This window comes from Sus scrofa, chromosome 7 (assembly GCF_054392235.1).
Source record: "Sus scrofa isolate SSC_HxYL_T2T_F1_AM1 chromosome 7, Sscrofa_HxYL_maternal_Yorkshire_Landrace_v2.0, whole genome shotgun sequence".
In the NCBI taxonomy this organism is placed as follows: Eukaryota; Metazoa; Chordata; class Mammalia; order Artiodactyla; family Suidae; genus Sus; species Sus scrofa.
In genome coordinates this window covers 57225768-57238171 of record NC_139389.1, presented here as the reverse complement: position 1 = coordinate 57238171, position 12404 = coordinate 57225768, and the positions used below count along the sequence as shown (strand labels likewise).

Here is a 12404-nt window from a genome sequence, read left to right as displayed (position 1 = left end):
TTCTATGGGATGTGATAGCTGGAGCTGCAGCCACCTTCTGGTGACTATGAATCAAAGTCCAGGAGACTCACAGAGGCTTCCTCCCTGTCCTCCTGAGCAAGGCCAGCAACTCTGCACTAGTGATTGCATAAGAAAAATAAACCGTTATTTGGTCAATTCACTGTTGTGTAGGTTTCTGTGATGTGCAGCTGAAACACAAAATGACATGCCTTTTAAAAATTACAGGCATACCTCATCTTATTGTGCTTTGCTTTATTGCAATTTACATATACGGCATTTTTTACAAATTGAAGGTTTGCAGCAGCTCTGTGTTGAACAAGTCTATTGACGCTGTTTCTCCAAAAGCATTTGCTTACTTCATGTCTCTGTGTCACATTTTGGTTATTATTGCAATTTTTTTTTCAGTCCTTTTAGGGCCGTACCTGAGGCATAGGGAGGTTCCCAGGCTGGGGGTCGAATCAGAGCTGTAGCTGCCAGCCTACACCACAGCAACAGCAACTCAGAATCTCAGCTGTGTCTGTGACCTATGCCACAGCTCACAGCAACACCGGATCCTTAACCCACTGAGCGAGGCCAGGGATGGAATCTGCGTCCTTGTGCATTCTAGTCAGATTTATTTCCACTGAGCCGCAGAGGGAACTCTCCTACTCTAATATTTCAAAACTTTTCATTACAGTTATATTTTCTATGGTGTTGTGTGATCATCAATCTTTGATCTTACTATTTGTAATTGTTTGGAGGCACCACAAGTCATGCCCATATAAGACTTCAAACTTAATGGATAAATTCTATTCTGACTTCTCCCCTGATCTGCCATTCCCCCATCTCTCTCCGTCTCCTCAGCCTCCCTCCTCTCTGAGATACAACATTATTGAAATTAGGCCAATTAGTAACCTTGCAATGGCCTCTAAGTGTTCAAGTGAAAATAGTCACACGCTCTCACTTTAAATCAAAAGCTGAAAATGATTAAGCTGAGTGAGGGAGGCATGTCAGCAGCAGAGACAGACCAAGAGCTAGGCCTCTTGGGTCAAACAGTTTGCCAAGTTGTGAAGGCAAAGGAAAAGTTATTGAAGGAAATTTAAAGTGCCACTCTCGTGACCATGTGCTTGATAAGAAAGGGAAACAGACTCATTGCTAATATGGAGAAAGCCGTGGTGGTCTGGATAGAAAAATCAAACCAGCCACAACATTGCCTTAAGCCAAAGCCTAATCCAGAGTAAGACCCTAACTCTCTAACTCTGGAAGCTGAGAGAGATGAGGAAACTGTAGACAGAAAATTGGAAACTAGCAGAGGTTGGTTCATGGAGTTTGGGGAAAGACGCCATCTCCATGACATTGAAGTGCAAGGTCAAGCAGCAAGGGCTGATGGAGAAGCTACAACAAGTTCATTCATGAAGGTGGCATCACTAAACAACAGATGTTCTGTGCAGATGAAACAGCCTTCTGGTGGAAGAAGATGCTATCTAGGACTTTCGTAGCTAGAGAGGCGAAGTCAATGCCTGGCTTCAAAGCCTCAACAGACAGTCTGACTCTTATTAGGAGCTAATGCAGCTGGTGACTTTAAGCTGACACCAGTGCTCATTGACCATTCCAAAAATCCTAGGGCCTTTAAGAATTATGCTAAATCTACTCTTCTTGTGCTCTAGAAATGGAACAATAAGATCTAGATGAGAGCACATTTGTTTCTAAGATATTTGAGTCTACTGTTGAGACCTACTGCTCAGAAGAAAAAAAAAAAGATTTCTTTTAAAATAATACTCTTCATTGACAAGCATCTGGTCACCCAAGAGCTCTGACGGAGATGTACAATGAGATCCATTTTATTTTCATGCCTACAAGTACAATAACAATATCCATTCTGCAGCCCATGGATCAAGGAGTAATTTTGAGAACTCTGCCCAGTATTCTGTGATAATCTATGGGGGAACAGAATCCGAGAGAAAATGGATATGTGTATATGGATGACTGGGCCACTTTGTCGCACATCAGAAATTATCACGGCCTTGTAAATTAACTGTACTTTACTTTTTAAAACTTTTAAAAAGACTATCAAGACAAGGGGGGGTAATTTTGAGTTTCAGCTCTCATTATTTAAAAAATATATTTTATAAGGCTATAACTGTCATAGATAGTTATTACGAGCAAAGTAAATTGAAAAATTTTGAAAGAGATTCACCATTCTAGATGCCATTAGGAATATTTGTGATTCAAGGGAGGAATTCAGAATATCAACAGTAATAGGAATTTGGAAGAAATGGATTCCAACTCTCTTGGAGAAGCTCAAGACTTCAATAGAGGAAGTAACTGCAGATGTGGTGAAACAGTGAACAAACTAGAATGAGAAGTGGAGCTTGAAGATGTGACTGAATTACTGCAACTTTCTTTTGGGTGAGCAAAGAAAGTGGTTTCTTGAGATGGAATCTATTCCCAGTGAAGATACTGTGAATATGTTTGAAATGACCACAAAGTGTTTACAATGTTATATAAACTTAGTTGATAAAACAGCGGCAGTGTTTGAGAGGATTGATTCCAATTTTGTCTTTTTTTTTTTTTTTTAAGCCTGTACCCGTGGCATATGGAGGTTCTCAGGCTAGGGGTCAAATCAGAGCTACAGCTGCCAGCCTATACCACAGCCACAGCAACATCAGATCTGAGCCGTGTCTATGACCTACACTACAGCCCACAGCAGCGCCAGATCCTTAACCCACTGAGTGAGACAGGGATCGAACCCACAACCTCATGGTTCCTAGTTGGATTCGTTTCCACTTTGCCATGACAGGAACTCCTGGTTCCAATTTTGAAAGAATTTCTACTATGGGTAAAATGCTACAAAATATCACTGCCTGTTACAGAAAAATCATTTGTGAAAGGAAGAGTTAGTCAACGCAGCAAACTTCAGTGCTTCTTTTAAGAAAATGCCACAGCCACCCGACCTTCAGCAGCCCCCACCCTAATTAGTCATCAGTTATTAACACAGAGGCAAGATCCTTGACCACCAAGAAGATTAAAAACTCACTAGAAGGCTCAAACATAGCATTTTTTTTTTTTTAGCAATGAAGTGTTTTTAAATTAAAGTATGTACATTGTTTTAAAAGACAATGCTAATTAATAGACTACAGTCTATGGTAAACAAAACTTTTACATGCACTGGGAAACCAAAAAATTTTTGTGACTCACTTGGTTGTTATAGTCACTATATTACCACGGTCTGGAACTGAACCAGCACTATCTCCTGGGTTTGTCTGTATACAAGTTGCAACCTTATGCATCTTCTACCCATTATAAGAATATGAAGAATTGTTGCATTCATATACTTCTTTTTTATTGTTAAAAAAGATTTTTTTCATTATAGTTGGTTTACATTGTTCTGTCAGTTTTCTACTGTGCAGCAAAGTGACTCAGTCACACATACTATACACATTGTTTTTCTCATTTTATCCTCCATCATGTTCCATCACAAGTGACTAGATATAGTTCCCTGTGCTATACAGCAGGATCTCATTGTCTATCCACTCCAAAGGCAATAGTTTGCATCTATTAACCCCAGACTCCCAGTCCATCCCACTCTCTCTCCCTCCTCCTTGGCAACTACATGCATTTCTTTTCTGTGGAAAGGTTCATTTGTGCCCTGTATTAGATTCCAGATGTAAGTGATATAATATGGTATTTGTCTTTCTCCTTCTGACTTACTTAACCTAGTATGAGAGTCTCTAGTTCCATCCATGTTGCTGCAGATGGCATTATTTTGTTTCTTTTTTTATGGCTGAAAAATATACCATTGTGTATATATACAACATCTTTTTAATCCATTCATCTGTCTGATGGACATTTAGGTTGTTTCCATGTCTTGGCTATTGTGAATCCTATACTTCTATATTCTGGAGCTTTTTGGAACAAAATAAAACTTACAGTGAGGAACTATTAATTTCATGAGAGTATCATAAAAATTGTTTGAAAGTAGCACATTAGTCTATTAAATAATTTTAATTAATCTCGTGATGTCCTATAGAACTATAAAGGGAGTCATTTAGGTAATTTAAAATTTACTATTAATCAAATTTAAAAAGCAAAAATTAACAGGTGCAGTTCATTTGACTATTTTATTTTATTTAACCCAGTATGCCTCAAATATGATCATTTTAATGGGAATCAATATGAAACGTCTTAATGAGATATCTTCCATTCTTTGGTCCTCTAAGTCTTCAAATCTGATGTGGATTGTACATTTAAAGCTCATCTCAATTCAGATGAGCCGCATGGGGCTAGTGGCTCCCCTATTGGACAGTGAGTTTGTATAATAACTACACAGGGTTCATGGAGGAATTTTAAAAGTAATCATTTGGGGAGAAAATAATATGATAATGATTTTAAAATGTCTTAATGTCAATGTGGTTTTGCTTTGCATTTCCCTAACAATTAGTGGTGCTAAACATCTTTTCATGTGCCTGCTGGCCATCTGCGTGTCTTCTTTGGAAAAATGTCCATTCAGATCCTCTGCCCATCTTAAAAATCGAGTTTTTTGTCATTGTTGTTGTTGCTGTTGTTGTTGAGTTGCATGAGTTCTTTCTATATTTTGGATATGAACCTTTTATTGGATATATAGTTGGCAAATATTTTCTCCCTTTCAGTAGTTTGCCTTTTCATTTGATAATAATTTTCTTAGCTGTGCAGAAGATTTTTAATTTGATGTAGTTCCAATTTTTAGTTTATTTTTGCTTGTGTTTCCCTTGCCTTTGGAGTCAGAGCCCCCCAAACATTGCTAAGACCAGAGTCAATGAGGTTGCCACCTGTGTTTTCTTTCAGGAATTGTATGGTTTCATTGTCTTACATTCAAGTCTTTAATCCATTTGCGTTATTTTTTGTGTATGGTGTAAGACACTGGTTTAATTTCTTTTCTTTTTTTTTTTTTTTGCAGTTTTGGTTTCTGTCCAGTTTACAAGCACCATTTGCTGAAAAGCCTGTCCTTCCTCCATTGTATGTTCTTCGCTCCTTTGACCAGGACAAGTAAGAAAACATATCTATATCGTGGCTTTTGTAAGAAACCAAGGATTTATTTATATATGTTGCTTTTTAGGGCCACACCCACGACATATGGAAGTTCCTAGGCTAGGGGTCAAATCACAGCTACAGCTACTGGCCTACACCAATGAGGGATCCGAGCCGTGTTTGCAACCTACCTCACAGCTCGTGGCAACGCAGGATCCTTAACCCACTGAGTGAGGCCAGGGATTGATGAACCTACATCCTCATGGATTCTAGTCGGGTTCACTAACTGCTGAGCCACAAAGGGATCTCCCACGTTGTTCCTAATCCTAAAAGCTCTTCTCATCTGTCTTTCCAAGCCCACCCCTCATCATGCAGATGATGCCCTCCGTCAATCCCATTCCATAAACTCCCCAGTCCCTTCTCTCAGTCACTTTCTCTTTCATTACCATTTTCATTTTCTTCAAAGCCCTTATCGCTATGTAGAATGTTTTTACTTTCTCATGCATGTGCCTATTAATTTCCCCTGTCCCTTCCCCTGGGATGGAGATGCCTGCTCAGAAGGGACGTGGACTGGTGTTTGGTCTTCAGCATTAACCCACAGGGAGTAGTGGAGGTTAGGAGAACATATGTCAGAGGAGAGGGAAGGACTGAAATTTCCATCCTGGAGAACACTGAGATTCGGGCTATGGGATGAGGAAGGAGAGCAGGGGGCGAGGGGAAGGAAGAGAGGTCATTTCAGGGAGAGGTGGCAGCAACCCAGGCACCCAGGGTCCTTCTTCTCTTTCGTGGCTCTGGTCTACATCAAAGCTCCTCCCCATGCCACTCACGCAAAGGGAAAGAAGACGGCACTCTGAGCATGGAAAACACCTTGCTTCTGCCCAGCTGGCTAGAACTCAGCCACATGGACCCACCAAAGTGTCCAGGAGGCTGGGAAATGTGGCCTCGGAACCACCAGAAGCATAAGGCCCCGGGGTCTGAGAGTCTGCGGTCTTACGCAAAGACCCACCTTGATGGATGAGGTTATATCAGTTGAGATGTACCCTAGTTCTGCTTCTTTCGACAGGTGGCTGGTGACAGTCATGGCTGAGATCTCCGAACTCAGCCTCCTTCCTCTGAGGCCCGCAGGCCTCTGGGTTCTCTGATGTGGCTGTATTCTTTGCACATTATGGCAGCAGCAGCAGGTGAGAGCTTCAATACTCCTTTTGGTAAAATGAAGCATTGTGTTCTTTCAGGGGAGCTGGAAACAAATTTGCCCCATTTTAGAGAAACAAAGACAAGACACAATTATTCTGCCTATGTGCCACTCTTTAACACCTGCATAGGAACAGCAGCTCAGGAGAAGGCATTGAATTATGTCATGCTTCAGAGTTATAAAACTGGGGAAAGCAAACATGTGTGCAGGCTCTGGCCAGGCAGGTGAAATGACATAGGGAAAGTAAGCCAGGTGTGAGATGTAGGAGGCAGGGCCTGGGGGAGCAATTTGTAAATCACAGCAATTAATTTTAACAAAATTCTGTGAGGGTCAAACAAAGCCAGTCTGCAAACCAGACACCTACCAGTGGGTGACCTCTGCTGCTCAAAACCATTGCCTCTCTCGTTACCCAAGTTCCTTTATAACTCAGGCTATTTTAGGCTCCATGAAAGACAACTGTTTTCCAAGATAGAGCAGGGGTTTCTCAGCAGGCAGACTCCCATGAACTTCGCTTCAGACAAGTTCATCTTGAGCCCAAGATCATCAGCTGAACATCTGGTCCTGGCAGCCCAACAGCTGCTCACACTTTTCAGTTCAACATTGTCCATATGGGTGTCATCAGCCTCCAAATTGACCCTCAGGGTCTGGATGTGAGAGTAGGCTGCCAAGTTATGTGGAAGGAGTTTACAGAGGGTAAACTGAGAGGAAACTCCCATCTGTTTGTCCACAGGCTTCTGTGGACACAGCTCTGTGTGACTGGCGCTGAGAATGATGCAAGCAGATCAGCTTAACTCCTGAGGTTCAATGTGGATGTCTATGAACCCAGCAAACAATGTACATGATATCACGACTGCCGTAGTGTGAGCCTGAGGACTAGGAACCCTGATAGGGGGATGGCAGGAGTTGCAAAGATTATTATGGGTGTTGTCTAGGCAAAAAACAAAAAGACAGCAGTAAATGTACATTCTCTCATACACTTGAAATGTAAAAATCTGGAGTTCCCGTCATGGCTCAGTGGAAACGAATCTGACTAGCATCCATGAGGATGCAGGTTTGATCCCTGGCCTTGCTCAGTGGGCTAAGGATCTGGCGTTACTGTGAGCTGTGGTGTAGGTCATAGATGAGGCTCGGATCTGGCATTGCTGTGGCTCTGGCATAGGCTGGTGGCTACAGCTCCAATTAGACCCCTGGGAGCCTGGGAACCTCCATATGCCATGGGTGTGGCCCTAAAAAGACAAAAGAAATGTAAAAATCTACCACCATATTTTTTATTGTGATAAAATACATATAGCATAAAATTTACCGCTTAATGATTTTAAAGGGTACAATTCCATAGCATTAATTACAATGTGTACAATGGTCACCCCTGTTCCCAGAACTTTTTCATCACCCCAAACAGAAACTCTGAACCTGTTCAGCGGTCACTCTCCCTTCCCTGGAAACCACTAATTTGCTTTCTGTCTGCGTGGACTTGCCTATTCTGGACATTTCATGTGAATGGAATCATATAATTAGTGGTCTCTCCTGATGTTTGAGAAGCCCACCATTATAAAATTTCTCTCTCCAATGCTCCCTTGAGAATGGAGCCTTATGGGGTTGGGATAAGTTGGATGAGAAGTAGTATGGGTATCTGAGGTTGGGTTCTCCTGGAATCAGACCTTGAAACAAGGATGGGGTGCAATTAGTTTATTTGGGAGGTGATCTCTGAAACAGAGGTAGGAGGTTGTGGAAATGAGACGGGGAAGGCAAGTGTGGTCCAGAACAGGTCATGTGGTGGGCAGCTTGGGCTCAGTCCTACTGGGGTCCTCTGGGACATGGCAAAGGACACATCTCAGAATTGTCTCCTGGGGGGTGAGAGAGGAAGGTGAGACATTGCAGGGTGCTTTGGGGAGCAGCATCAAATGCTGACAGCTGCAGGAAAGGCAACTATTCTTGCAGAACTAGCTTCATGCAAGGTGGATTATGATAATGTCACAAGGAATGCAGACAAATGTGTCTAGATCAGAGGAGAGATGTTACTTCCAGTTGTGGTCAGGAAAAGGTTCCTAAAGGAGCTGGCACATGTAGAGGATCTTGAAGGAGTCAGGGCTGACAGCGGTGGTGGCAGTGAGGCCGGTGTGCTGGACAGAGGGAAGCTATCTAGTGTGAGGTATGCCAAGGTGAATAGCAGGAAATAATGTTGGAGAAACAGATGATACAGGTTGTGGTGGCCTTGAGAACCAGATTAGGAACTTGGACTTTATTTTGTAGCTTTAAAGGGGAACCAATGCAACTTTCTGAGCACCAGAGTGGCAGAATTAGTTATATGAGTCTCATTAGGTGTAAATTGAGTGAAGTCACTGATCCATAAACCAATTTGGTACTTTTTATTTTCCAGGAACCTAAGCTCTCTTCCAGGCGTGTTGAAGTTAATGATGGATGGAATTTTGGAGCACTAGACACGAGAAACTTTATGCAAATGGACAGTGCCTGTGCATTGTAGGGGCTCGATGAACATTTATTTACCAATATTTCTTTCCAGTTGTCCCGAGGAAGCTTTTAAGGAAAAACGAATAACCACCTTCTTTGCTAACAATCACGTTCTTCATCCAGTATGACTGGGTGTCCTTATACATGGGAAATTTGGGCAGACACACATAGGGGAGCACACCAGTGGAAGTAGAGCCTGGAGCAATGTAGCTAGAGGCCAAAGTGTGCTTAGGATCACCAGTGACACCAAAGCTAAAGGAAAGGCATAGAGAGGATTTTTCCCTACAGCCTTGGGAGAGTATGGCCCTGCTGACCCCTCGATTTCAGATTTCTAGACTCCTTAGAAGTCTAGATAATAAACTTCTATTGTACTAGGTGATAGTACTTCGTTAATAACAGTCCTGGGAAAGTGATGGTCTATGCTTTCTTTCTTCCTTCCAGCCCCGTTGCTCTTCTCTCCTGTTCAAGTCTTGCCTGGGCTCTGGATTCCATCCCTCCCACCATCTCAGAAACCTCACTCCTGGAAGTAGTTCTCTGACCCTCTGTATTTTCAACATTCCCTCTCTCCTGACTCTTGCTCCACACACACACACAAATTCCACCCTCCCTCCTTTATCTGGAAAGTTCCTTTAGCCCTCTTCCCTTTATCCATGGCCCTCTTTTCCACTTTATTTCAGGAAGACACTTCTAGAACAAAAAGTTGACCCTTGTATCCTTTTCTTCACCCCATTCATTTCTGAACCACTTGAACCCAGCTTTCAGGTCCAGTGTCCATCTCCACAGTTCATCTTGTGAAAGTCTTCAAATGATGTCCTGGTTGCCAGATCTTGCAGCTGCCTTTCTGGACCTCACTGAACATTGGATATTGTTGCTCAATCTCTTTGAAACACTTTTCTGTTTTGACTTCTATGAATTCTTTTGGTTTTCTCTTTACCTCTCAGAGTGCTATTTTTGGGGGAAGTTTGCAAGTTTCCCTTCCTCTACCCACAGCATCAATCCATTTTCTGATCTCTCTAGAAGTCCTCCAAAGACTAGGCAGAGCTGCTCACGGATTTGGATTCTGGGGCTCTGAATTAAAGATGGTCTTAATCAAGATGACCGGCAGAGGGAAAAGACCAGTGAAATAAGCCTAAGTCTTCTAGGTTCTTGGAAGATGGTCCAAAGAGCAGGTGTAGGGCAGAAGAGGAGAGCCAAGAACTGGTGTGTAGGTGGGACCATCCAACTGCAAGATCATGAGCCAGTGATTCCTTTGTCCCTCTAGCCACGGTGCCGATCACTAAGTAATTGTTCAATCAATGTGTCTTGCTTATTAAACAAGGTCAATAAGAAAGTGAGGCAGGTACTCAATGATGACCAAATGTGAGGCAGAAAAGACCACAGCTCTCTTTTGGTGGCCATCAGCACCATAGGGTAAGGGTAGGCTTAAAAAGAGATTACAAGTGGATATTGCTGGGATTCTGTCTTTAACACCTCCCTCACCAGCACACATGCACACACCTGGACCGATCTATACCCTTGTCGCTTTACCCATCACCTATGATTAGCAGTCCCCATCTATGGTCCTCAGTGTCAATTTCTGGTTGACATTTCCTCATTGAAGAAAGACTTCCATGGTTAAATAAGCTTAGGAAACATGAAATAAAGCAGACGTCTTTGCTGCAGGTTATCTTGGAGACTTTAAGATGCTACCGTGCCTTGGGGATACTCAAGATGGGGAAATAGTCAAGGATATAGAATATAGTATTCCCAAACTCATTTCTTTAGTGTCTCTCTTTTTTAAGGCACAAGACATACTATTTTGTGAAAAACTGTAATCCAGACTTCTGGATTACAGTTTTCCAGCCCAGACTTCTCTCCTGGGATTTCCTCCATACACCTAACTGTGTAGATTTCTCCAATAAAGTGTTTTGCAAGAGTCAAAGTGGACATGTTGAAAACCAACCTCCTTGTTCTTCAGTGCTTCCCACCAGTTATTCCCATGGAATTTCGTCCTACCAGTTACTAGAAACCTGGAACTAGCATCCTTTACTTCTGCTTTCCTCTTCTCTCTGTGTCTAATTTAATCCCTGGCTTCACTAATTTCATCTGATCAATAATTTTCAATTCTCTCTCCTGGGTTAATGCCAACTCATCCAAACAAATCTGGTGGCTTCCTAAATGGCCTTCCTGCCTCCAGCCTCACCTTTCTCAACTCTACATTCCAGACCTGTGTCATAATGATCTTTCTATAATGCAGAGCAAGTCCCCACTTACAGCCAAGCCCCCTCCATGACTCTGTGCTGCCTCGGGCTGAGAGGCATACTTGAGTATGCTCATGCTCCTTAGTGTGGTTTCCCACAGCCACCCCCCGCCACCCCATCACAGGCTGCAAGCCTCTGCAGCCTCCGCCCTCCTCACGTGTGCTTCAGCCCTTCTGAACTACATGCAGTTCCCTCCTGCAGGAGCCCTCCATGTTTCCTCATTCACCCTTTGACTTTTCCTCCATCCATGTAATCCCTTCCTGTCTCTCAAGATACAGCCCAAGGGGCAAGGAAGTCTTTGTGGTTGGCATTCCATCCCCGGTCAGGTCTATTACCATTCCTCCTAACTCTACGCAGTAATGACCACATAACATTACTCATTTCTGTCTCCAGATAGACTTTGAAGCCCTGGAGACCATGTCCTAAATGACCTTTGTAGCTGCATGCTGGCACTTTTTTCCCCCCAGTTTTATTGAGACACACTTGACATATTATATTAGTTTAAAATGTACAACATAATGATATGATATATTGCAAGGTGATCACTACAATAAATCTAGTTAACATCAATTACCTCACATAGTTATAATCCCTTTTCTTGTGATGAGAACTTTTTTCCCCTGTAGCTTTTTTTTTTTTTTTTTTTTTTTTTTTACGGAACTATAGTTGATTTACAATGGTGTGTCAATTTATGCTGTACAGAATAGTGATTCAGATATACATTCATATGCATTATTTTTAAAAATATTCTTTTCTGTTATGGTTATATAGGATATTGAACATAGTTCTCTGTGCTATACAGTAGGACCTAGTTATTTATCCATTTTATATATGTAATAGCTTATGTCTGGTAACCCCAATTTCCCACTCCTCCCCTCCCCCAATACCCTCCCTCTTAGTGGCCACAAATCTGTTCTCTATGTCCATGAATCTGTTTCTCTTCTGCAGTTAGGTTCATTTGTGCCATGTTTTAGATTCCACATATAAGTGATATCATATAGTGTTTGTCTTTCTTTAACTTATTTCACCTAGTATGATCATCTTTAGATTCATCCATGTTGCTGCAAATGGCATTATTTCATTCTTCTTTTTTCTGGCTGAGTAGTATTCTATTGTAAATATGTACCACATCTTTATCCATTCATCTGCTGATGGACATTTTTAGGTTGTTTCCATGTCTTCGCTATTGTGAATAGTTAGTTGAACACTGGCACTTATGAGGAACTCAGCCAATGAACCTGTGACTTCTCTGCAACTCCATACCATTGTCATCCCTAGGATTTCTATGCAGACAGACTGCCGTTGGCCCTTCCAATGCCTATCACCTCCTAAAATCTGGTCTTTTGCACAGTACATATGGAAAAGGATGGTGTTTTTGCTGAGCTAGGAGGATGTGCATATTTGCCACAGATTGACCCATTTTAAACCCTTTAACAGCCTGGAGGAATCCCTGTTTGTCATTTATTCAGACCAGGCATGCGCTCCCATTCGTGAACATTGCCAACAAATGTGTCACT

At 42.2% G+C, this 12404-nt stretch overlaps 1 protein-coding gene across 40 annotated transcripts in view; it reads left to right on the top strand.

The window, feature by feature from the left end:
* MTHFS (methenyltetrahydrofolate synthetase) overlaps positions 1–12404 on the top strand; it is a 315580-nt gene that overhangs the window by 207217 nt on the left and 95959 nt on the right. For 17 of the 40 annotated variants that reach the window (XR_014810305.1, XR_014810348.1, XR_014810349.1 and 14 more), the window contains 2 exons: positions 4916–5004; positions 6050–6167. The exons of 10 other annotated variants lie outside the window; for them this stretch is intronic. The gene's annotated coding sequence lies outside the window, so the exon portion shown is untranslated. Of the gene's footprint in view, positions 1–4915; positions 5005–6049; positions 6168–8555; positions 11466–12404 lie in introns of those variants that run through there. 13 more of the 40 variants (XR_014810332.1, XR_014810331.1, XR_014810316.1 and 10 more) reach the window with 4 other exon arrangements.